Here is a 26,830-nt window from a genome sequence, read left to right on the forward strand (position 1 = left end):
AGCAGACTCAGTCTGAGTAGTGATTCCGGACGTACCCTCATAAGGCAATAGGTGACAACATGTAATGGCCCCAGGAACATTATTGGACATGAGCGTTTTGAAGATCCAACTGCTATGGTGTGGGGAGGCATAATGTTGCATGGGTTTAATGATCTTCAAATCTTCGAACTCGGTACACTCACCGGTCGACATTATGTGACACTGTACTCTTTCCTCACTTGTGCCTTTTCAGGTGTGCATTAGGCTCTCACTTACATTTTATGTATGATAATGCGCGATCGCTGCCAGCAGCGCAGGTGGAGGAACTCTTAGAATGAGAGGTTACTCGGCGAAAGAAGTGCCTTGCGTGCTCCCCGGATTTAAATCGCATAAAGTGCGTGTGGGATGCATTAGGAAGATGTACTGCACCAACTCCAACCCAGCACTACGGGAAGAGCGTAACGCTCGACCGTAAGAACTCCTTACCAACACTGTGGTGAGCATGGGAGTGTTCTGTAGAGCATGCACTGCCGTCCGAAGCGGCCACTCACCCACCTTTTCTAATGTCCAGGAGACCATTACAAATCGCCGCGAGTTCTATGTAAATTTTGTCTTTGAACAAGAGTATCATTTCTGTTCATATCATAGATTTTTTCTTAAAAGTAACTTCTGCACTGAACTGTAACAGCTTTTTTTCTGTTCACGGTCCAAGTTTCATAGAAAAATGTGTTGCTTGGCAGACACATCATGTGAAAGACGGTTTTGTCCTTAAGGTTTGCACACCTCGTATCAACCCCATTTTTCAACTCAAACGTACTATCCATACAAGAAATTAAAGAAGATATTTCCATGATAACAGGAAGGTACAACACATCGATGATCACTATGCCGTGTAACCAGCATATGAGTTCAAAATGAGGGGTCAGTCGTTGTGAAATGGGTAGTAGTGCTGATGATGCCTTCGTCCTCAGTTAGCTCAAGGCACAGGCAAAAGTTATTCACAATGCGTGAATAGATGCTAAACAATTTTGTTCTTAACAAAATCTGTCTTTTGAAATTCTCTTTTCACCCACGCGTGGACAATCTTATGTTCGATTTAAACACACACCAAAGTGAGAAAAGTCATGGGATAGAGATATGCACACATACAGATGGCGGAAATATCGCATACACTAGGCACAAAAGGGCTGTGCATTGGCGGAGCTTTCATTTGTACTCAGCTGAGTCAGATGAAAAGGTTACATACATGGTTATGGCCACACGACGGGAACTAGCAGACTTTGAGCGCGAAGTGTTAGTTGGAGCTAGACGCATGTGACATTCCGTTTCAGAAATCGTAGGGGAATCCAGTATTCCACGACAAAGTGTGAAGATTGTGGCGAGAATACCAAATTTCAGGTATTACCTCTCACCACGGACAACGCGGTGGCCGATGGCATTCACTTCAGGCCACCGAAAGCGGTGGCGCTTCCGTAGAGTTGCGCAGACCCCACGAAGCTATGGACCCAAGTTTTCAACAATACACTGTGCAAGCTGTTGGTGGCTCCATAACCGTCTGGGCTGTATTTATATTGAATGGACTGCGTCCTGTGGCTGTACTTGGACAACATTTGCATCCTCTTACGGACTTCATGTTCCCAACGAACAAAGACGTTTATATCGATGACAACGCGCCATGCCACCGCGCTGCTATCGTCCGCGATTGGTTTGAAGAACATTCTGGACAATTCGAGCGTCCAGTTTGACCACCCTGATCGCCAGAAATGAATCCCATCGAAAATTTGCCCGCCGAAACCGAAAGGCCAGTTCGTGCACATAATATTGCACCGGCAAAACTTCCGCTGTAGAGACAGCATGTGCTCATTACTTTCTGAAGTCGACTTCCAACGACTTGTTAGTCCACGTTACTTCGAAATGCCGCATTACGCCGGGTAAAAGGAGGTCCGACACGATATTAGGAGGTATTTCATGATTTTTTCACCTCTGTGTAGGGAGGCAGTTACATTCTAATGTTCTGCGCTTGAAACTGAAAGTCACGGCACAGTAAGACTTATATTCTAATGCATTTACGTTATTCACGCAACGGAGAATTTAAAACTCTCAGCTATACCTATGTCGTCTTCCTTTTTCGGCTGCTATTCTATTGACATACCGCAATGCCGTATCCGAGCTTGGTGACAGTCTTTGTATATCAAAAACAAACTGGAAACGTTCCCTATAACAGCAACAGAGCTGGACATAATACCGTTGTTCCTGCGCTAAATGACCACGTCAGCCATCATGGTGTCTTTGCACTGTGCCTAAGGAGAGGGAGCGATTTCTTTCAGTGTGAATTGCGAAAGCAGAGATGGAAGAGTCGTGCTAAATGTCTGTTGACTGCGGAGACCCCAATTGAAGCCGATTACGTAGTCCATAAGGTGACTAAAAACATAGCACTCCAGACAACGTCAAAATGCGCGATCCCACGGGTCGGCCTGTTAACGGTACTGTACCGTAGCGAGCCGTCAGCTCAGTTCCCGTCGTCGCAGTAGGCCATTTACCGGCATAAGCCCCTTGCTTTCGCCAACGACTTCAATTAATTGGTGCGGTAAGTCCCTTAATGCTCCCAAGAGCTCCTTCTCGGCCGTCGGAAATGGATCGCGCTTAAAAGGATCGGCGCAAGCAGGCACACAGGAGGCGTCGCGCGCCCCCCGACACTCCACGATTGTGCTCTCCGGGGAGGCCCTCGAGGGAGGCTGCAAAGCAGTTTCTAGCAAACGAGTGCGTCTTACGCTGCGGCGCCACTGCTTCTCAAACACAGCCAGTAACTCTGAAGAGCTCGTTTTGTGCTGCTGCTGCGCGGCCTCTTCCACTGTCCCACACAAAAAATGCGACGCTTCCCTAGTCTTCTGCAAAATTTTCTGTCTTCCTACGTTGAGTGGCCAGTCAACACACTTCACTCCTCCAATCAGTCAGCAAGGTTTGTTGCTGTTTTGCCATGGAATTTTTTCTCACACCGAAAGTAACATGAATTTATCTATGATGTACCTACCTCCTGTCTAATTTTGAGTAATGTTTACTTTGGCAATAGCTACCGTACTATATGTCATGTTGAGGCGCGAAATGTTCTTATCAGCTTCAACTAGTGCATCTACTGTGCAATAATTCACCTGATTACCTGAAGACGCATTGTTTCTAGGTAACATTTTCTTCTGTCTCCAGGCGGCTTTGATTCCTTCGGAGATCCACTTCACAGTATTGAAGAAAACCTGAAAAACTCTTCTCACACGGAACATGGTAAAAATGTTAATAGTAGGATAGCAACAAAAGCGTCTAGCACCAGTTTAAAAAAAAATTGTTCAAATGGCTATAAGCACTATGGCACTTAACATCTGAGATCATCAGTCCCTAGACTTAGAACTAATTAAACCTAACTGAGCTAAGGACATCACGCACATCCATGCCCGAGGCAGGATTCGAACCTGCGACCGTAACAGCAGCGTGGTTCCGGACTGAAGCGCCTAGAACCGCTCGGCCGCAGCGGCAAGCGAAGAGAATACTGTAACCCCATGGAACTTCTGTACTAAGTTCTCAAGTCTCTCTGTTCGGCCCGTCTCTGAAACTATAATAGTACCTATATGCCGGAAGTCGATCACCAACCGTGTGCTACCGTCATGACTTGGCCACTTCGATAAGTCAAAAAAATCGTTCAAATGGCTCTGAGCACTATGGGACTTAACATCTGTGGTCATCAGTCCCCTAGAACTTAGAACTACTTAAACCTAACTAACCTAAGGACATCACACACATCCATGCCCGAGGCAGGATTCGAACCTGCGACCGTAGCAGTCGCGCTCGATAACTCTATCTTCCATCATTTTCTGCAGCTCAAAGAATACTCCCTCACGATAATACCAAGAGACAGCGTAGGGTGGTACACCAGTTCTTGTTATGATCTTTTGTCCCAGTGTTTGATGCAACTCTCCCCGATACTATGTCCTGTTAAGTCTTTTCATCCCCGAACAACTACTGCGTCCTACGCCCATTTGAACATGCTAACTGTATTCATCCCTCTGTCTGCTTCTACAAATTTTATCCCTCGCACTTCCTTCAGTTACCAAGACGAGGATTCCTTGATGCTTTAGGACGTGTGTTATCATCTGATCCCTTGTTTTAATTCAGTTGCGCCATAAATTTTTTCCCACCTCATTAGTTACTCGATCTATGCATACAATCTTCAGCATGCTTCTGGAGTCTCACATTTAAAAAGATTCTGTTCCCTTCTTGTTTGAACTGCTTATTGTCCACGTTTTAGTTCCTCACAAGGCTACCCCATAGCACCGGTTAAGATTGATAAATGACACCATATATGTCATATACGCTCATGTATATAGTCCATAAGGTGATTAAAAACATAGCACCCAGAAGCTGCCATAAATGAACAATCACGATGCACGTATTACGAGAATATGTAATTCATGTCAAGCAGTATTAGAAATCTCTCCAAACCTGTCTTTTTTACTATGGTTTTTTGAGCTTAAGAGTCAGAAAATGTGACGTCAGTGGCTAAACATGCCGTAGATTTTATCTCAGAGTTATCTGTTGGTATTATTTACTAGCTGATTCTGAAAAGGAACGGAGATACAGTCTGTAAGCTCGTTAGAGAGCCCTGGCTCCCATCCGATCAATAGCTGTTGCACCCTTCTTTAGAATGGCAACCACGAACAACCTGTAGAGCCAGTCAGTGACATGAATTATAGCTTTGAAGTGTAGAATTAATGCATTTTCTTGTTCCCCCGAAAATTGTCCTTGGTGAGCTGAGCCATTAGTGCAAAACTTGTAATGAGCGTAGGGGTGCAGAAAATTCGTTCCTTAACATCTTTTGCCAGAACAGAAGTGCCAACATTTTGGACAAGGCTATCATCAAACTATAGCACATTATACTTGGAATATCAGAAAACTGTAGACTATAATAAGTAAATAAAGTGCTTACATTTCGGTCACAGATGGTTTCAAATATGGCATAACAAAAATAGGTTATTGATTTCGGAGCAAAATTAACTGTACGTTCAAATCTTTTTCCCTTGCAAAACTTGCGAGGTGCCGGGGCTAGCAGTGTATTTAACACTAAGTTCTTCTAGAATCTACATGTATAAATGATGCTCTAAGCCCCCCCCCCCCCCTATTCTAACTCCGACTTTTGCTGTTGCACATGGATTAAAAAGAAACGCGAACTGACTGTAATTTACCCTGCAAGTGGAGTAGAAAAGAGTTTGGCACCTGCAATAATTTCATTTGATAACTAAGTTAAATAAAGGAAAGTTTCATTAACGTAGTGAGAAATGATAGGGTTGCTCTACCGATTAACAGAATGAAAGTTCTGTCCAACATAACAATATGATTTATTATAACTCAAAATAATAAACAAAAACACATGAAACATTTACAATACATCAAATTGGCTCAAATTGGATACTCAAATAAATGCTGTGAAGGTGAAGTTGTCCCTAAACTAGATTGTGACATTTGTGATGAAGTGGTATGTGGAGCCAATTCCTTGCAACTCAAGTCTTAAGAGAGACATGCAGCCAACCCAACATTAATTCCTGCTACATTAGTGAGAACTCAGACAATGAACACCCAAGACAGAACAAAGTTAGAAAAGATAAACAGGCGCGCTCTGCTGAGCTCTGATTATCAGCTAGAAAAATCGCCTGCTTTGCCGGTGCTGCAAGGACACGATCTGGCGTACCGGAGGCGATGGCTGTTTGCTTCGACGTCCCGTCGTGGTGATGATAATGTCGCGAGTATAGCTCGAAACAAATTATCCTGGCCTGGTTGTTCCAGACTAAAGACTTCCTAGCAATACAAATGCGTCTCTGAGGGAGACGAAGAAGGCTCACCACACAATCACTGACGGTACAGTGATTGATTTTAACAAGCGAAGTCACACAGTAACTCTGATACAGTCAACTTTAGCCAAAACTGCTCAAGACAGGCAACATAGGCGGCTTGTAGGCAGAACGCTCAATTGCCAACTGTACTCAGATAGTTACGTTGATGTCGAAACTTCAGCAACTTCGTCAAACAGTTACAATTAAATAAGAGTATATTAGACAGCCAACGGAAGGCTGGCTGTCCAGAGCAGCGAGAGCTCAGTCTTGTAACCTACCCCGACCAAAAGGCGAGAGGCGACTACCACCAGAGCACCCATACAAACTGAGCACAGAACATTCCCGCCCCCACGACAGTGGCCGTGGTTAAACGCTCCAATCAGAAACTCGAAAACCGGCGGAAAATTCCACTCTATTCCCGAAGCACTACCATTCCACCAATGGAGATTCTTGGCGCCAATTTCTGCGCCGATTTTGCTACGTCACGGAGCTATGCCCTGAGCAAGCCAATCACAGTTACGATTTTGCAGAAAACTCGGGAATTTGCCCGCCAAGACTGCCAGGGGACACAAGTCATTCCCACGCCTTGCTGGTAGCCCGCCAGAAAGTGTTTTCACTTAGTTTCTGCGAAGTAACGGAACCTCTAGCCCAGCCGCTCCTTCAGGCCCCTGCGGGCGTATCTCTGCCACTCTTATGACAATGTCAGCGTCTGGAAAGCATTCACTCGACTCCCTCACACCCGTCGGCTTAACCCTTTCAAGATCAGCAGAGCCCGCCTGTCACCGGACCACTCGGGTGACGAGAGACGCTGCGTGGGAAGTCCGCGTGTGAAGGAACAGCAACTTTTCACCGCATGCAATTAGGAAAATCGAATTACTCAGAGTAAGATAGAAATATGGGAGGGGGCTTCTGCCACCTCTCAAACTTTAAAGCACAAGATGAAACTACGATCTGTTTGCGCTGCCTGCAGTGTTAACACACGTATCTTTAGGTACATACTGATCACAACAGCTACATCATGAACAGAAAATCAACCAAAGTGGCAGGCACCAGATCGCCGCCGCATATGCAGTGCAAGCACGCAGTGCCCGGCGTTGAGCAGGTTCCAGTGCCGGTGACGCAGGCTCTGATTGCCGAATATGCTGTGACCTGACGATCAGACTCAGGCAGGTGAGCGTTGTACAGGGTGTTACAAATAAGACGCAGCACAGTGTTCAGCACTGTGCGGGTTGCAGTACCAAGGAGGCAGGCTTCGATAACTGCATACACAACCCCCTAGTCATTGGTAACTGGTGGGTAGTGTATTGCTTTTATCCACTCTAAGGTGAGTTAGAAGCGACCTTGAAACAAGTCCAAGAGCGTTGCTGTGCCATTTAGCACTTAGAATAGGTGCTAAATGATGAAGGTAAATCGACTATTCATTGTCTAATTTCGTCCAAAGCAATGTACGAGTAAATTAGCACTATCATCAAAAAATGACAAATGTTTCATTCTAGGTACTAAAGGGAGCACAGCAATGTGGAGGGCGAGAGCCTGCGTTAAGTTCAAAAGCTAGACAACAGTCATTCACTTATTCACATGCAGTAAATTCATTGGTTATGTTATTTGAACTAAGAGAACGAAGATGGTGGAGCAGCAGGGTCAAAGATTGAACTGCCAATACAATCAGATTAGATTGGATTAGACTGGATTAGATTCAGTTTTCATTACATAGACCAAAAAGTGAGATGCTTCTCGTGGGTGTTGAACAACGTGGAAAATGTAGATTAAAAAATAGAAAGCATTTGAATATAATAGTCACAGATCATTTGTCAGGATATTGTCAATACATGTGAATACATCACAGTGAAGTGGAACCGCTAATATTTACAGTATTGATGCCCTTTCAGATTGAAACATAGTTATAAACTTTTAATAAATCTGTTACACACAAAATATATAATCTTGACTGTTGTTGACTAAGTGCTGTCAACACTGAAATCTAACAAACATTTTTACGTAAGCTGGTCTAACAGTCCCTGTTAACGATCTACACCTTTAGAGTAGAAGGAGTTGCCTATCAAAAAGTCTTTCAAACTCTGTTTAAGTTGTGCTTTATCTAAAACCAAGTTTTCAACGGTTGCTGTCAATTTATTGCAAATGTATGTTCCTGAATATTGGACGCCTATTTGGACTATGGTAAGTGATTTTAGGTCTTTATGTAGATTGGTTCCCATTCTGGTATTGATACTACCTATTGAGTTATTGGCTATAAATAGAGACTCATTACTCACAACAAATTTAATTAAGGAATAGATATACTGAGAATCAGTGGTTAGAATACAAAGTTCCTTGAAAAGGTTTCTACATTATGTTCTTGAATTTGCGCCACAAATGAATCTTATTACACGCTTTTGCACGCTAAAAACTTTTGCTCAGTTATCCCAGAATATGATCCTATACGACATAATACAATGAAAGTAAACGAACTATGCAACTTTTTTTACATTTATATATACTACATCTGATATCTTTGGGGGCCATGACATTCTGAGGTAGAACTACTCTTGCAACATCTTTGGAGCATAGAGATAGAACTAGCACGGCAAGATGGTAGCTATACTGTACAGAGATCGAAATCTCATATCAAGATGATGGCCCCAGATAGGGAGATCGAACTATCATTCGAAGATAGTATCTCTGGGACACAGAGATCGAACTGGCAGAGCTAGTAGCTCTGGGCTACAGAGACCAAACTGTTAGGTGAAACACCGTGGTTTAGAGGTATAGAGATCGAACTAAGGCGACATAATGGCAGTTACGAGGCACAGAGATCAAACTATGGAAACAAAGATGATAGCCCTAGGGTAAAAAAAAAAAAAAAAGGATTACGAGACAAAGGTGGTGGCTTCGGGGCATGTACTCATTAGCTGTTTCAGTTTTTTATGGCAGTAAGATATTGGGGTGTGACTGTGTGTGTGTGTGTGTGTGTGTGTGTGTGTGTGTGTGTGTATTTGAGAATGTGAACTTCCATCTGGTCCCTGTCGTCACCACACGCCTTTTCCTGCATATAGCCAACCCAACCATTTTACATCACAATGACAGTCCTAAACTTATAAACTATGAGCCAGAAACCCCATAGTTGCCGGTGGCAAATATACTTAATGCCTCAAAGAGAAATATTATTACATTTGGGCCCTCGAGCTAAATCTGGGGAAAGTCACATTGCATCATTGTGTGTCTGTACGGAGTGGATGCTCTGCTGACCTGTTTCTCGACTGGCTACAGGGATGCATACGTTTGCACACTCGAAGGCACTTGAGAAATGAACACATCAGAGACACATAGAAATTACATATATGAGGGGAAATAAACACGACTCGCCATAACGATGGCATACTTTCAGAAAACACTCTTGGTGAGTACATGACCAAACTGCAGCGTATGAGGAGGGCATTAGGCATCAGATATCAAAGATAACTGGTTCTCTCGTGCAGGACCAACAAGGTTGCTATTCCACTGATGAGCTTCTGGCTGCCTTCATGTGATACATCTCACATGGAGTGAAGGCGTCGGTCATCGATGGGAACAGTAGGCAACTGCGTTGAATCTATGTAAGAGAAGAAAAAGTAAGTTCTTATTATCTTTCTTTGTTGAATATAGTCATCCATAACAACATTACTTGCACAAACCATGCCACATCATACTGCTATACTTTGGAAAGGTTTGGGATTTAGTACTGATTGACAACAGAATGTCTGGTGATCACAAACTGTATACTACTGCTTCTCCTCCTTAAGTCCCGATTAAAGTTTCTAATACATAACTTGCGAGGTGTTTGCAGTTAATGTCGTTTCTCGCTTCTTAATCTCCATAGTTAATGGTCTTTCCAATCTCCTTCTTGAAGAATCCTGGAGGCCACATCTTGTTTGACAGACGTCAGCCTTTTCTAGACAGTCGACCTCATGTCAGGTTTCCCTCTCTTCTCAGTAGCATTCATCGTATTCCCTTGCACCTCCATAATTTTTCTGATGTCTCCATTTCTGATGTACTTAAATCTCCGTGTTTGGTATAGTCCACACTCATGACTAACAGCTGATCTTTTTCTCTCTTTCTTATTTACCAATCTTCTGACGCATATTGATACGCTGTCCGCTACTGTTTTGTACATAAAATTTTTAATCTAGTTTGCTACGTTGTTACTCCAAGAGAATGAGTTTAATTATCGAATAACAAATATGCCTTGTCCAACCTTATTTCTAATAACTTGTTCACTCTTTCCATTTACAGATGTATTTGCGTTTAGATATTTAAAAGAACAACAACATAAATTTTCAGCATCTAAACCTATTGTAACTTCCCTTGCAGACTTCATGATTCTTTAGTATATACGGGAGCGAGGAACAGATTAGGTTCATGGACACAGAACTCAGATACTAATTTATTCTACATCTAATATCAAACAATAAAAGTAATATATTTCTCTGTTTGCTGTAGTTTCAGCATCAATTACCAACAGTAGATTTGAATGTTGAAACATAGGTTTTCAAATATTGAACTATATGAAAGAAAACGTAATATAATTACAAACTATCGCGCGCGCACACACTTTATTCAACATGTAAATGTCACTACAGATATTGAGGTTTAGGTTATGAGATGTTCGATATGCCTGCCATGATTGGCGATGAAGTGGCGCAGACGAATAGCGAAATTCTGTAAGATTCGCTGAGGTGTCAGAACGTTGATGCTGTCGATAATCTACTGAATGGCTGTCTCCAGCTCAGCAATGATTTCGGGGTTATTTCTGGACACTATGTCATCATTATAGTACCACGAAAAGGAGTCGCATGCGTTCAGATCTGGAAAATATGGCGGGCAATCGAGCTCCACGCCAGTGGTCTCTGGGTACCCCAGAGCCAGAATCCCGTCTCCAAAGTGCTCCTCCAGGTCACCAAACACTCTCCTGCTTCGATGGGGTCGAGGTCCGTCTTGCATGAACCCATCTTGCTGAAATCAGGGTCACTTTGGTTAACGGGGATGAAACCATCTTCGAAAACCTTCATGTACCATTCGGTAATCACCGTGCCATCAAGGAATATCTCACCGATTATTCCGTGGCTGGTAAATGCACACCACACAGTCACCTGTAGAGGGTGAGGAGACTTCTCGATCGCGAGATGCGGATTTTGTCCCCCAAATGCGCCAGTTTTGTAATGACGAACCTATCCAAATGAAAGGGAGTTTCGTCGCTAAACCAAACCATACAATGCATACTAATTCCCATCATGCTCCGCAGCCAACCGTGTAGCTTGCACGTTTTAACGCGAACAGTTGATAAGTTACGATGATTTTATTTCATACAGATCGATAATTGTCACCCCGTGTGTATACAGGGTGTTACAAAAAGGTACGGCCAAACTTTCAGGAAACATTCCTCACACACAAAGAAAGAAAATATGTTATGTGGACATGTGTCCGGAAACGCTTACTTTCCATGTTAGGGCTCATTTTATTACTTGAAATCACATTAATCATGGAATGGAAACATACAGCAACAGAACGTACCAGCGTGACTTCAAACACTTTGTTACAGGAAATGTTCAAAATGTCCTCCGTTAGCGAGGATACATGCATCCACCCTCCGTCGCATGGAATCCCTGATGCGCTGATGCAGGCCTGGAAAGTGGCGTATTGTATCACAGCCGTCCACAATACGAGCACGAAGAATCTCTACATTTGGTACCGGGGTTGCGTAGACAAGAGCTTTCAAATGCCCCCATAAGTGAAAGTCAAGAAGGTTAAGGTCAGGAGAGCGTGGAGGCCGTGGAATTGGTCCGCCTCTACCAATCCATCGTCACCGAATCTGCTATTGAGAAGCGTACGAACACTTCGACTGAAATGTGCAGGAGCTCCATCGTGCATGAACCACATGTTGTGTCGTACTTGTTAAGGCACATGTTCTAGCAGCACAGGTAGAGTATCCCGTATGAAATCATGATAACGTGCTCCATTGAGCGTAGGTGGAAGAACATGGGGCCCAATCAAGACATCACCAACAATGCCTGCCCAAACGTTCACAGAAAATCTGTGTTGATGACGTGATTGCACAATTGCGTGCGGATTCTCGTCAGCCCACACATGTTTATTGTGAAAATTTACAATTTGATGGGCGCTGATGACCTCGCTGTTTAGCGCCCGTAAACCTCAAACACACACACACATACAATTTGATCACGTTGGAATGAAGCCTCATCCGTAAAGAGAACATTTGCACTGAAATGAGGATTGACACAATGTCGGATGAACCATTCGCAGAAGTGTACCCGTGGAGGCCAATCAGCTGCTGATAGTGCCTGCACACGCTGTACGTGGTACGGAAACAACTGGTTCTCCCGTAGCACTCTCCATACAGTGACGTGGTCAACGTTACCTTGTACAGCAGCAACTTCTCTAACGCTGACATTAGGGTTAACGTCAACTGCACGAAGAATTGCCTCGTCCATTGCAGGTGTCCTCGTCGTTCTAGGCCTTCCCCAGTCGCGAGTCATAGGCTGGAATGTTCCGTGCTCCCTAAGACGCCGATCAATTGCTTCGAACGTCTTCCTGTCTGGACACCTTCGCTCCGGAAATCTGTCTCAATACAAACGTACCGCGCCACGGCTATTGCTTCGTGCTAATCCATACATCAAATGGGCATCTGCCAACTCCGCATTGCACTGACTGCAAAACCACGTTCGTGATGAACACTAACCTGTTGATGCTACGTACTGATGTGCTTGATGCTAGTACTGTACAGCAATGAGTCGCATGTCACGACAAGCACCGAAGTCAACATTACCTTCCTTCAATTGGGCCAACTGGCGGTGAATCGAGGAAGTACAGTACATAGTGACGAAACTAAAATGAACTCTAACATGGAAATTAAGCGTTTCCGGACACGTGTCCACATAATATCTTTTCTTTATTTGTGTGAGGAATGTTTCCTGAAAGTTTGGCCGTTCCTTTTTGTAACACCCCGTAGATACGAAGTTACGAAAGTTTACAATTCAGTCAGTATTCAGTGCAGTTACTATTCCGTAGACGACGAGTCCTGTCCTCTTTGAACGTTTGTTAATGGGCTCTGTGCATAGATGATCGAATTTAAGTAGACCCGCCGCTGGAACTGCCAAGAGACGAGGCTTGCATATCGTTGGCAGCGGCGTAAGCGTTCCGTGGCAGCGCCCTCATGCCGCAGTGGCGGCTGTGTGAAACGCGGCAGTGTGACTGCTGGCTCGCGTGTTTTGAAGTGCGGCCGATCGGATGGCGGCCGATACCTCAGTATCATGGTGTCCATTGTCATTCAGTGTCTTACACTCTGGTTTCTTCGTGTCCACGTTTAAACCTCAGATGAAATGTTGTACACACAGATTCCCCAGCATATTTTCGTTACTGTCTTCCGTATCAAGGGTCATCAGCGAGACATAAGGGAGGATATGGTTCATCACCTCCGACTGAAATTCTCATCGGACTAAATTTGCTTCTCCAGTCTTTAGTATTTCTTCTACAGAAACTTCAGACAAAGGAGGGGCAAATGTTCACCCTGTCAAAGCCCTTTGCTGATTTCGAATTTCTCTGATTACACATTACCCAGTTCTACTGAAATGGTGCCTCTACAACATAAGGCCGGAATTAAATTAATATATTTTTTTTTTTTTGGTCATCAGTCTACTGACTGGTTTGATGCGGCCCGCCAAAAATTCCTTTCCTGTGCTAACCTCTTCATCTCAGAGTAGCACTTGCAACATACGTCCTCAATTATTTGCTTGACGTATTCCAATCTCTGTCTTCCTCTACAGTTTTTGCCCTCTAAAGCTCCCTCTAGTACCATGGAAGTCATTCCTTCATGTCTTAGCAGATGTCCTATCATCCTGTCCCTTCTCCTTATCACTGTTTTCCACATATTCCTTTCCTCTCCGATTCTGCGTAGAACCTCCTCATTCCTTACCTTATCAGTCCACCTAATTTTCAACATTCGTCTATAGCACCACATCTCAAATGCTTCGATTCTCTTCTGTTCCGGTTTTCCCACAGTCCATGTTTCACTACCATACAATGCTGTACTCCAGACGTACATCCTCAGAAATTTCTTCCTCAAATTAAGGCCGGTAATTGATATTAGTAGACTTCTCTTGGCCAGAAATGCCTTTTTTGCCATACCGATTCTGCTTTTGATGTCCTCCTTGCTGCGTCCGTCATTGGTTATTTTACTGCCTAGGTAGCAGAATTCCTTAACTTCATTGACTTCGTGACCATCAATCCTGATGTTAAGTTTCTCGCTGTTCTCATTTCTACTACTTCTCATTACCTTCGTCTATCTCCGATTTACTCTCGAACCATACTGTGTACTCATTAAACTGTTCATTCCGTTCAGCAGATCATTTAATTCTTCTTCACTTTCACTCAGGATAGCAATGTCATCAGCGAATTGTATCATTGATATCCTTTCACTTTGTATTTTAATTCCACTTCTGAACCTTTCTTTTATTTCCATCATTGCTTCCTCGATGTACAGATTGAAGAGTAGGGGCGAAAGGCTACAGCCTTATCTTACACCCTTCTTAATACGAGCACTTCGTTCTTGATCTTCCACTCTTATTATTCCCTCTTGGTTGTTGTACATATTGTATATGACACGTCTCTCCCTATAGCTTACCCCTACTTTTTTCAGAATCTCGAACAGCTTGCACCATTTTATATAGTTGAACGCTTTTTCCAGGTCGACAAATCCTATGAAAGTGTCCTGATTTTTCTTTAGCCTTGCTTCCATTATTAGCCGTAACGTCAGAATTGCCTCTCTTGTCCCTTTACTTTTCCTAAAGCCAAACTGATCGTCACCTAGCGCAGTCTCAATTTTCTTTTCCATTCTTCTGTATATTATTCTTGTAAGCAGCTTCGATGCATGAGCTGTTAAGCTGATTGTGCGATAATTCTCGCACTTGTCAGCTCTTGCCGTCTTCGGAATTGTGTGGATGATGCTTTTCCGAAAGTCAGATGGTATATCGCCAGACTCATATTCTACACACCAACGTGAATAGTCGTTTTGTTACCTCTTCCCCCAATGATTTTAGAAATTCTGATGGAATGTTATCTATCCCTTCTGCTTTATTTGACCGTAAGTCCTCCAAAGCTCTTTTAAATTCCGATTCTAATACTGGATCCCCTATCTCTTTTAAACCGACTCCTGTTTCTTCTTCTGTCACATCAGACAAATCCTCACCCTCATAGAGGCTTTCAATGTATTCTTTCCACCTATCTGCTCTCTCCTCTGCATTTAACAGTGGAATTCCCGTTGCACTCTTAATGTTACCACCGTTGCTTTTAATGTCACCAAAGGTTGTTTTGACTTTCCTGTATGCTGAGTCTGTCCTTCCGACAATCATATCTTTTTCGATGTCTTCACATTTTTCCTGCAGCCATTTCGTCTTAGCTTCCCTGCACTTCCTATTTATTTCATTCCTCAGCGACTTGTATTTCTGTATTCCTGATTTTCCCGGAACATGTTTGTACTTCCGCCTTTCATCAATCAACTGAAGTATTTCTTCTGTTACCCATGGTTTCTTCGCATCTACCTTCTTTGTACCTATGTTTTCCTTCCCAACTTCTGTGATGGCCCTTTTTAGAGATGTCCATTCCTCTTCAACTGTACTGCCTACTGCGCTATTCCTTATTGCTGTATCTATAGCGTTAGAGAACTTCAAACGTATCTCGTCATTCCTTAGTACTTCCGTATGCCACTTCTTTGCGTATTGATTCTTCCTGACTAATGTCTTGAACTTCAGCCTACTCTTCATCACTACTATATTGTGATCTGAGTCTATATCTGCTCCTGGGTACGCCTTACAATCCAGTATCTGATTTCGGAATCTCTGTCTGACCATGATGTCATCTAATTGAAACCTTCCCGTATCTCCCGGCCTTTTCCAAGTATACCTCCTCCTCTTGTGAGTCTTGAACAGGGTATCCGCTATTACTAGCTGAAACTTGTTACAGAACTCAATTAGTCTTTCTCCTCTTTCATTCCTTGTCCCAAGCCCATATTCTCCTGTAACCTTTTCTTCTACTCCTTCCCCTACAACTGCATTCCAGTCGCCCATGACTATTAGATTTTCGCCCCCCTTTACATACTGCATTACCCTTTCAATATCCTCATACACTTTCTCTATCTGTTCATCTTCAGCTTGCGACGTCGGCATGTATACCTGAGCTATCGTTGTCGGTGTTGGTCTGCTGTCGATTCTGATTAGAACAACCCGGTCACTGAACTGTTCACAGTAACACACCCTCTGCTCTACCTTCCTATTCATAACGAATCCTACACCTGTTATACCATTTTCTGCTGCTGTTGATATTACCCTATACTCATCTGACCAGAAGTCCTTGTCTTCCTTCCACTTCACTTCACTGACCCCTACTATATCTAGACTGAGCCTTTGCATTTCCCTTTTCAGATTTTCTAGTTTCCCTACCACGTTCAAGCTTGTGACATTCCACGCCCCGACTCGTAGAACGTTATCCTTTCGTTGATTATTCAATCTTTTTCTCATGGTAACCTCCCCCTTGGCAGTCCCCTCCCGGAGATCCGAATGGGGGAGTATTCCAGAAACTTTTGCCAATGGAGAGATCATCATGACACTTCTTCAATTACACGCCACATGTCCTGTGGATACACGTTACGTGTCTTTAATGCAGTGGTTTCCATTGTCTTCTGCATCCTCATGTCGTTGATCATTGCTGATTCTTCCGCCTTTAGGGGCAATTTCCCACCCGTAGGACAAGAGAGTGCCCTAAACCTCTGTCCGCTCCTCCGCCCTCGTTTGACAAGGCCGTTAGAAGAATGAGGCTGACTTCTTATGCCGGAAGTCTTCGGCCGCCAATGCTGATTATTTATCAAAATTTAGGCAGTGGCGGGGATCGAACCCGGGACCGAAAACGTTTTGATTATGAATCAAAGACGCTACCCCTTTTTTCCGTTGTTGGTCGTTGTGTTTGGTCGTTGCGGACGTCACACGACATCCGTTCAAGTTCGTTTGTTGATCCTTCCACTCAGTTTTTTTTATTACCGAGGCCAGCCAGCTCTGTGACCGAACACGCTGAGCTACCGTGCCGGCGCGGACCTTGGTCCGTGTGAGAGCCCTAGACCACGGGTACCTTAAATTAATGTATAAGACTCTGATATTCCTCATTCTACCACTAGGTGGACGCGGCTTGCCGTGTGTCGAGGATCTCCCTTAAGCCCGTCTCACACGGAGCAAGGTTCGCCGTAAGTTTGCGAGATGGCGTGCATTCCTACCGGCTTGCAGGGAAAGGAGTCGGCTATCTTCCATGCCGAAGCTCTCCAACGGTGCAAGATCGGCAGCTAGTTGTGCTGTGATCAGCTGCATGTTGTATCGAACGAAGATGGCTGCTTCAGTTACAAATGTTATTAGCGGTTTTGATGCTAAACGATGCAGAAATGCATGCTAATGAGTGAAGAAGAAAGAAAGAATGGAGGAAAAACTGGATTAAGAGGAGAAACGCTGGAAAACGTGTGCTCTCCGTGCTTCATAAAGAGTTGAGGTTAATTCGCATAACACCTACTTTTTTACAAATATACCGATAATGACATACACGACTTTATTTTATAGGATAGAAGATCGTACATCCTTTGCAAATTTTATACGAATGGATGTATTGGTATTTCCAACTCTTTCGAGTGCCTCTGCACGCAAGTGTTTATTATAATAGTTTGCGCTTTTCACGACGCACAGACACTGTACTTCCCTATAAGTACATATCAATGCTTCAATCACTTACTTGGACCACTGCGGTGCCATTATTTAATAATTATAACTTCCTACCGCACCTCACAACAGCAGAAAAGCGACTATCAACAAAGGCTTCCCGCCCAAGCTTTCCGCGTCTGACGTCACAAACGAAACGCCTCATGATTGGCCAACTCAGGTAGCACGCAGGGAACCTTGCAAGAAAAATAGCACCGGACCTATCCTGGAAATCTTACAAGGTTCCCAGCAAGGTAGCCCGCTGGCAGACGACGGAACCGGTAAGGTAGCCGCCGCGCGAGCCAACAAGGAAACTTACAGCGAATCTTGCTCCGTGTGAGACAGGCTTTAGTGTGCATTTCGCGGCATTAAGCAGATTACCTTTCAGATTATACTGTATTTAGTACACGTCTCAGCGCATAACTCTTTTGGAAAATGTCTTTGCGAAGTAACTTGCTGCGCGTCAGAGCCAGAGTGAAGCGGAGGTGCCGTTGCGCGTCACGAGCCTCCATAGGTCGCCCTCCAGCGAGCAATTCGCGGCGACAATATCCTGCTGGGTGGCGTGTTTGCCCTGCCACGCACGGCTATACGAGGTGCAGGGGCCGCCCACAGAGGTCCCGCGCTCCGCCGCTCGGCGCGCTGTAAGCACCCGGCAGGTACAGTAAGTGCGGCAACCGCCTGCAGCTGGCGCTGGCGTTCACGCACGCAGCTGGCCGCCAGCCCCGCACGTCTGCATCCAAAAATACTCGCTCTCTGCAGCGCCAGCATGTGGTGTGTTTGGAAGCAGCAGCTGACGCTTGTTTACGCCACATGTGCTACGCAAGCAGTGTTCGTCACACAGTTTGTGACAAGCAAGTATTAGCGGAGTTACGAGCGGTGCTCAATAAGTAATGCAACATATTTTTTCTGAAAGCAAGGTTTTATTTTGTTTTTTTGAGGATTCCAATACACAATGTTATTCCTCACGCTTTTAGCTGCAAAACCATATTTTCCAATATTATCTCTATTTAACGCCACAGTCTTGGACCACCTTGCTGGGAGGGTCTTTCTGAGTGGTTGGTACAACTCTACTGGTCGACGCCGGTAACAACGTCTTGCTGCATCAATAACCTCCCCCACCTGTGTACTGCTTTCCGCACTTTCATTGGGCCAAACGGATAGAAGACTAAAACTGCGAGATTTGGGCTGTAGGGAGTATGAGGAAGAAGAGTCCAGTGAAGTGTTGTGAGCTCCTCTTGGGTGGGCAGACTTATGTTAGGCCTAGTGTCGTTATAGAGAAGGAGAAGTTCGTTTGCATTTTTCTGCCGACGGACCCTCTGAAGCTGTGTCTTCAATTTCCGAGTATAGAACAATACACTTCAGAGCTGATCGGTGCGCCATGAGCGACGAGTCTGTGAGCACTTCCAAGAACGACGTCCATCTGAGCAGCGAGGTGTTTGATTGTGATCCAACGATTACCTCGAATGAGAATGTCTGCACGTCCCAAAATTGTGGGACTCAACAGCTGTGTGCGATCGGCCGGAACGCTGGAGGTCAGACAGCTTTGCCTGACTTTGTTACGATGATAACACATGCCTCGCTCAACGACTCACCGTCCTTTTTTTCACTATCACGTTTCTGTAGACATTCTGCAAACAGCCATGAATATCTGCGACGCTCTGGTCTTCCGCCAAAAAACGTCAGTCATGGGTCTCTTTGGGGAACGCAACACCGTTACAGTCGCTATTTCAAAGGCTATGTAGAGCGCCGCTATCTATCGGAACTTCCTGAAATTATAGGGACTAAGCAGGAATATTCCACAACGACCCACAACATATTTCACTTTTTTACAATCCACATTGGTCGAGAAAAAAATGTTGCACTGGTTTTGAATGGCCATCGTACAGGGTGTTTCAAAAATGACCGGTATATTTGAAACGGCAATAAAAACTAAACGAGCAGCGATAGAAATACACCGTTTGTTGCAATATGCTTGGGACAACAGTGCATTTTCAGGCAGACAAACTTTCGAAATTGCAGTAGTTACAATTTTCAACAACAGATGGCGCTGCAAGTGATGTGAAAGATACAGAAGACAACGCAGTCTGTGGGTGCGCCATTCTGTACGTCGTCTTTCTGCTGTAAGCGTGTGCTGTTCACAACGTGCAAGTGTGCTGTAGACAACATGGTTTATTCCTTAGAACAGAGGATTTTTCTGGTGTTGGAATTCCACCGCCTAGAACACAGTGTTGTTGCAACAAGACGAAGTTTTCAACGGAGGTTTAATGTAACCAAAGGACCGAAAAGCGATACAATAAAGGATCTGTTTGAAAAATTTCAACGGACTGGGAACGTGACAGATGAACGTGCTGGAAAGGTAGGGCGACCGCGTACAGCAACCACAGAGGGCAACGCGCAACTAGTGCAGTAGGTGATCCAACAGCGGCCTCGGGTTTCCGTTCGCCGTGTTGGGTTCTAGGCGCTCAGTCTGGAGCCGCGCGACCGCTACGGTCGCAGGTTCGAATCCTGCCTCGGGCATGGATGTGTGTGATGTCCTTAGGTTAGTTAGGTTTAAGTAGTTCTAAGTTCTAGGGGACTGATGACCAAAGATGTTAAGTCCCATAGTGCTCAGACCCATTTGAACCATTTTTAGAGTTTACACCTCTATCCATACAAAATTCAAACCCGGCAACCCCTAAGCGCCGCTACCATTGCTGCACGAGAGACATTCGCTAACGATATAGTGCACAGGATTGATGACGGCGATATGCATGTGGGCAGCATTTGGTTTACTGACGAAGCTTATTTTTACCTGGACGGCTTCGTCAATAAACAGAACTGGCTCATATGGGGAACCGAAAAGCCCCATGTTGCAGTCCCATCGTCCCTGCATCCTCAAGAAGTACTGTCCTGGCCCGCCATTTCTTCCAGAGGAATCATTGGCCCATTTTTCAGATCCGAAACGATTACTGCATCACGCTATCTGGACATTCTTCGTGAATTTGTGGCGGTACAAACTGCCTTAGACGACACTGCGAACACCTCGTGGTTTATGCAAGATGGTGCCCGGCCACGTCGCACGGCCGACGTCTTTAATTTCCTGAATGAATATTTCGATGATCGTGTGATTGCTTTGGGCTATCCGAAACATACAGGAGGCGGCGTGGATTGGCCTCCCTATTCGCCAGACATGAACCCCTGTGACTTCTTTCTGTGGGGACACTTGAAAGACCAGGTGTACCGCCAGAATCCAGAAACAATTGAACAGCTGAAGCAGTACATCTCATCTGCATGTGAAGCCATTCCGCCAGACACGTTGTCAAAGGTTTCGGGTAATTTCATTCAGAGACTACGCCATGTTATTGCTACGTATGGTGGATATGTGAAAATATCGTACTATAGAGTTTCCCAGACCGCAGCGCCATCTGTTGTTGAAAATTGTAACTACTGTAATTTCGAAAGTTTGTCTGCCTGAAAATGTACTGTTGTCCCAAGCATATTGCAACAAACGGCGTATTTCTATCGCTCCTCGTTTAGTTTTTATTGCCGTTTCAAATATACCGGTCATTTTTGAAACACCCTGTACTTTCAGCAGGAAGGCTGGGAAGTCAGTAATTGGCACGTGTGAGGTACATTTTATTTGGAATGTCAGCGACGAGCTTTCTGTCTTTCTCGATTAAACATATGCAGCTAGATCCAACACAATGCCCAAAAAAAAAAGAAGTTGCATTACACTTTTGTCGAATAGGGAACGTAAATAAATTAGCTGCACCAGAGTATGACCTTTAGTCAGGACATCATGAAGAGAAGTTTTCAGAAAGCAAAATTTTATGTACATTGACGAACTATTATCTACGTCTATGCAAAGATGTCGAAATGGAGAGTGATCCCATCGTGCTGTTATACACTGCCAGAAGGATAAATGTAATTTGTTCGGTAGATGAGATGTGTTTCAAAGTAGCAAATATGTACAAGTCTCATGGATCTAAAGCTATGAATTTTAGAGCGCCTATTTAGTGGACTTTTCTTTCTTATTTTGGTCCTTAGTACCTCCTCCAAAAATATGGAAACTAAAGAGTTACTGTTGGTGTGATGTGTTTCACTGAATCGAAGATCAGGAGGTGCTCATGGCTCGTAAAGTACGCGTTTTAGAGCCCACATTTAGTTAACATTTTTTTGTTTTGTTTTGGTCCCTATTATCACTTCTGAAAGTTGCTCACCTACAGTTTTAGCATATATTCGACAGTCAAAGGTATCAGAGTGAGTTTCGCTTACAACATTCGACTCGGTCGTTTACGGATCAGGGTCCCTTATATCAAGTTGACACGTCTGCCGTTCCCCATCATCCCCTGAAAGTTTGTAATATTATTTCGGATTCACCCGTCTATAATTTTAGAAGGAAAAAACAAATCATGAAACTTGACCATGTATGTACCCTACGGTATCGCTAAAGACTCGATCGATAAGTTATTTTTTCGACAAACGACAGTTTTACAGTTACGTTTTGCCTATGGACTTATAGTAAGGGAGAGGCGCTATAGACTTACACTGTATGGTGCTTTGAAGCCGACACTGCAGTGTTAGATCCCCCAAAACATTAGCGGACTACTGTTTATACCTGCATCGTGTTCTTAATTTCTGTGGTGTGCACGCATCAGTTGTTTTAAATAGAAACAGTTCTACTGCTTTCGTGCATAACACAATTGGTTAGTTTTGGCTGAATTGGGGGGGGGGGGGGGGACGAGACCAAACAGCGAGGTCAACGGTCCCATCAGATTAGGCAAGGATGGGGAAGGAAATCAGCAGTGCCCTTTCAAAGGAACCATCCCGGCATTTGCCTGAAGCGATTTAGGAAAATCACGGAAAGCCTAAATCGGAATGGCTGGACGCGGGTTTGAATAGTCATCCTCCCGAATGCGAGTCTAGTCAGCTAGCGAATGCGCCACCTCGCTCGGTCATAACACAGTGTCACGAAGAGCAAATAATACGACGCGTTTGACCTCCTTAATGTAACTTTCTTTTTGTTATATGTCTCGAATAACCAGGAAGAGATGTATTTGATGTGAAAAGCCTGCTTTCGTAATCCAGAAAAATACGGATTGACAGAAATGATGACCACAAACAGTTCTGGAGTCATCAGAGGGTGTTCACTGTGTGTTGGCAGCAAAGAAGGAAACTACGTTTTATATTGTAGTTTCCTGGAACAATGTGTGAGTAAATGGAGTGACATTTTACGACAGATAATTACCGTACCGAGTGAGGCAGTGCAGCTCTTAGGACACTGACCTCATATTCGGGAGGATGGAGCTGCTTTATCTGGCCATCTTGATTCGGATTTTCAGTGCTGTTCGTAGATCGCTAAGGCAAATGCAGTGATGGTTCCTAACCAAGGCCACGGCCTGCCACCTGTCCTATACCATTAGGCTACCTGTCCTATCCTATAGGAGTACATTGTGTACGCTGCGTGTTATATTTTGGCCTATTGATTGATACTGTATTACCCTGAAAAGTCCTATATTACTCTGAGACGATCCTTGGATGAATAAAAACAAATAAATTAATGTTCGATCTATGTCTTCCTCGCGTCAATTCTGAGAATATAGTTTGCTATGTTTGTTCGGTTTCCAAACTTTCTTTCTCACAGTTTTCCCTCAGAGAGCTTTTTGAGTTGGATTGATAGGGAATCTAAAGTCAAATGACAGAAATAAAACGACTACAGTAATAGTAAACAGCACAACAATAACAGATCTATAAAAAATAATACGTCGCTTGAAGAGTCCGCTTACAAATGAAATGTGATTCCTTAGACTATAATCAGAGTGATCAATACACCTGTAAATGACAAAAGCTACAATTTTTCTTTTATCAAAGCACATTCATCAGAACCTGATGTTCGGAACAACTGACGTGATGGACGTCGACTATAAATTCGTGACGTTATCACAACTCCCCTAATTATAGCTCCGTGGTCTTAAAGCTGACTAGGATTGTCGCTACCACTGATGTGTTACCTTTCACCATGCCACTTTTTCACAGCACTTATGTGGCTCTGCCACGTCCGACTCTTCAGTCGGCAACACTCAGCGGAATCAGAAGCATTACTGAAGTCATCCAAAGCAGCTCTGGACGAAACCTCAGGGACGAAAGAGTTCGGTGGACTACAACTGTACACCCTGGAAGATTCACCAGCGATTAAGCCACATAACTGTAAAATGATTCTTCTAACTTAATTAACCTGTGACATTAACAGGCATGCTTAATTTCAACCATTGACAAGCCTACACAATGTTATTCTCTTTCCGGTAGAATATATAAGTAAAAGATTGGTTTTAAAGATGAAATTGTGTGGTAGAGCGTGTAAGTTATTAATTATCTTGATCTTTCTGAAATATCCAGACAATCTGTCATGTTCTTGAAACTTGTGTGTCGTCTTTGAAATTGGGTATGTTGAACGTTTGAGAGTTACCTCATTGTAATGTCATATCTAAACATTCTGCGTGGTGTCTGTTTGTTCTATATCGTGTCTCCCTACCACTTTCGCGCAACGACGCTCTGAGCGTGTTTTTTAGGGAATTGACTAGTTTGAACCTGGGACCTGTTGTTGGTAAGGAGACGTCAGACCACACATGACATGTAGAATTCAGAAGAGTTCAGTGAGACTAGCGATGATATAACCAAATACTTAATGATTTCAGCGTCCGCTCCACTGCACTCCCTGTAAAGGAATCTTAATACTAACTAAATTTAGTGGAAGGGGTTCAAGGCTTTCCTATTTTTAGTTAGCTGGTAAAATAACGTCGAAAAAGCAGTTAAGTTTACCATTGGAAATTTTATTCTACTCACAAAACATCGTTTATAAATTGCACTATTGATAAAAGGAAATGTTTTAATACAGGATGGTAAAAACCAACTGCATTCAACAAAAATGTGAACGAATGTTCCCTGAATGGGTTTCCAAGTTCTACAATGGATCGAAGGATGACCTATGCCAAATCACATCTATAATCTAGGTTTAAATTAAGTTTCACAAAAGAGAAAACTATCAAAATGGTCTACAGTGACCCTTAATTATCTTTAATTACTTATCTAACTTGTCATAAATTACAGTGGCTGATGTGGCTTCTCAATAACTATATAACAGAAAAATCATCGAGGTTCCGATTTTTACTTCAAGTGGCAAATGTGAACACCATGAGCTTTAATTGACGATCGACATTACGTAAAGGGGGTGTAACAGATGAGACTTCTGCAGTTATGAGTGAAGCCTTATGCGCTCAAAAATGCGGCATCGTGTGCGTTCATTACCTTGTCGGTGTTTGTCAGGGGGCGGCGGCCGGCGCAGCTCCGTCCAGCTCGCCCTCTCCGAAGCAACTCTGCTCTTAACTTCTCCTTACTACAATTTACCGAAGTTGGTTTAAAAAAAAAACTATTTGGCTGTGTTTTCATCTGACCAATCAGGGTCTCAATGTTAACCTTAAGCTCTGCCTACAAAAATTCTGTCTATCCAATGAGAAACGTTATACTTTTCGTGGTGGGGCAATGTTTTTAAAGTTTGCAACGTAACAGAGATGCGAAAAAGTCTCACGCTAAAACTTGCAGATGGTGTGGTCCTTTTAGCGTTATTGTAAGATCTATACTGTTCTTCTCGAGGGCTCTATCTTTCAACATGGGCTGGGGTGTGGTCCTGATGTAACAGAGACGCGAAAAAGTCTCGCGCTAAAACTTGCGGGTGGTGTGGCCCTTTTTGTGTTATCGTAAGATCTATACTGTTTTCTGGAGAGCTCTATCTTTTAACATGGGCTGGGGGATGGTCCTAACGTAACAGAGACGCGAAAAAGTCTCACGCTAAAAACTTGCGGGTGGTGTGGTCGTAGTGGTTCGCTGGCGACGTGGGTGTCCGTCCCTTATCGTAAGGCCTTCTCGCTTATCACGGTTCTACTCTCGGCTTCTGCTCTCGTTTCTCCCCTCGGAACTACGTCTATCTCACGGTGGGAAGGTATGACATGCATTTAGGCATTCTTGTGTTAGTCTGTGGTATCCCATTTGCTCACTCGCTACTCGTATTACTTTGGTTAATTTAATGTCACGATTTATTCGGAGCTATGTGACATACTACTGGATTTGCTTATCATGTCAGGGTTTTCATGGAAGGTGTTGGATTTGCCTGACACCTTACACATATACAAAAGAAATCATCGAAATTCACATATATATTGCAAGTTTTAGCGAAAAACTAGGTATATCAGTCTGTAATTTCGTGTACATTTGATCACAGTTTCGCTAGTTTCAATTAAAAAGTAATTACAGCTTCCAGAGGTATGCGTTTACACAAGCTCTAATAAGGAATCTGTGATTTGGAAATGTGCATTGACATAGTGATAATGCACTGCGATCTAAATACGAGGAAGGAACGAAGCTATACGTTCTCTGCGTCTTGCATGGCATTTATTACGAAGGAATATGCTAACATTGTCTTTCGGTACTGTTTCATTTCGTAAATGTTAACCTTGAACTGTATCCGGGTATTAGATGTTTTCTGTATAAAGCAGTACAAAAATAAATACATTTAATATTACAGGCGCAGTAATGCACAAACTACGGCGTTGTTGCGTATTTCCTGGGTCGTGCTGTGCGAAGGATAAATTTCACTGAAATACTGAACAGATAGGAACGTTGCTTGCAATACATAAAGTCAGTAAAGCTGATTTTTCCCTCAAGCATATGTTCGTTTATAATTTATTAGTATTTTTTGCGGAGACAGTGAAGCGACAACAAATTCTATCTTCGCGTGCATTCAGCAACAGTGACAGTAAGAGCTTGCGATCAGAGCTAGATTTGCTTATGTAAACATTGAAGGCAAACGGCTATGATGACGTTTTCTTAAACGAAGCGGTAATGATAATAGTGCAGACAAGAAGAACATGGAACCTGTTAGATATGCTGTAAACTTACCTACAGAGACTGCAATAACCGACCGCATAAGCGGAATCCTTCGCAAAAATGGGACACAATCTTCAGTCAATACAAGATAAAAGACTTCTTCCGACCTACGACGGACGTACCCGACCGTCTCCACGTTTCACGAGTGTATGCTGCAAAGTATATGTCGGCGAAATTGGAAGGACAATGAAGGAAGGTGTTGAGAGTGCGAATACTACACACGTTTAAGACAAGATTTGAAATAAGCGATAGCAGAGCACCAAGAAAAATGTGAACAGA

Source organism: Schistocerca serialis, chromosome 4, assembly GCF_023864345.2.
Source record: "Schistocerca serialis cubense isolate TAMUIC-IGC-003099 chromosome 4, iqSchSeri2.2, whole genome shotgun sequence".
Lineage (NCBI taxonomy): Eukaryota > Metazoa > Arthropoda > Insecta > Orthoptera > Acrididae > Schistocerca > Schistocerca serialis.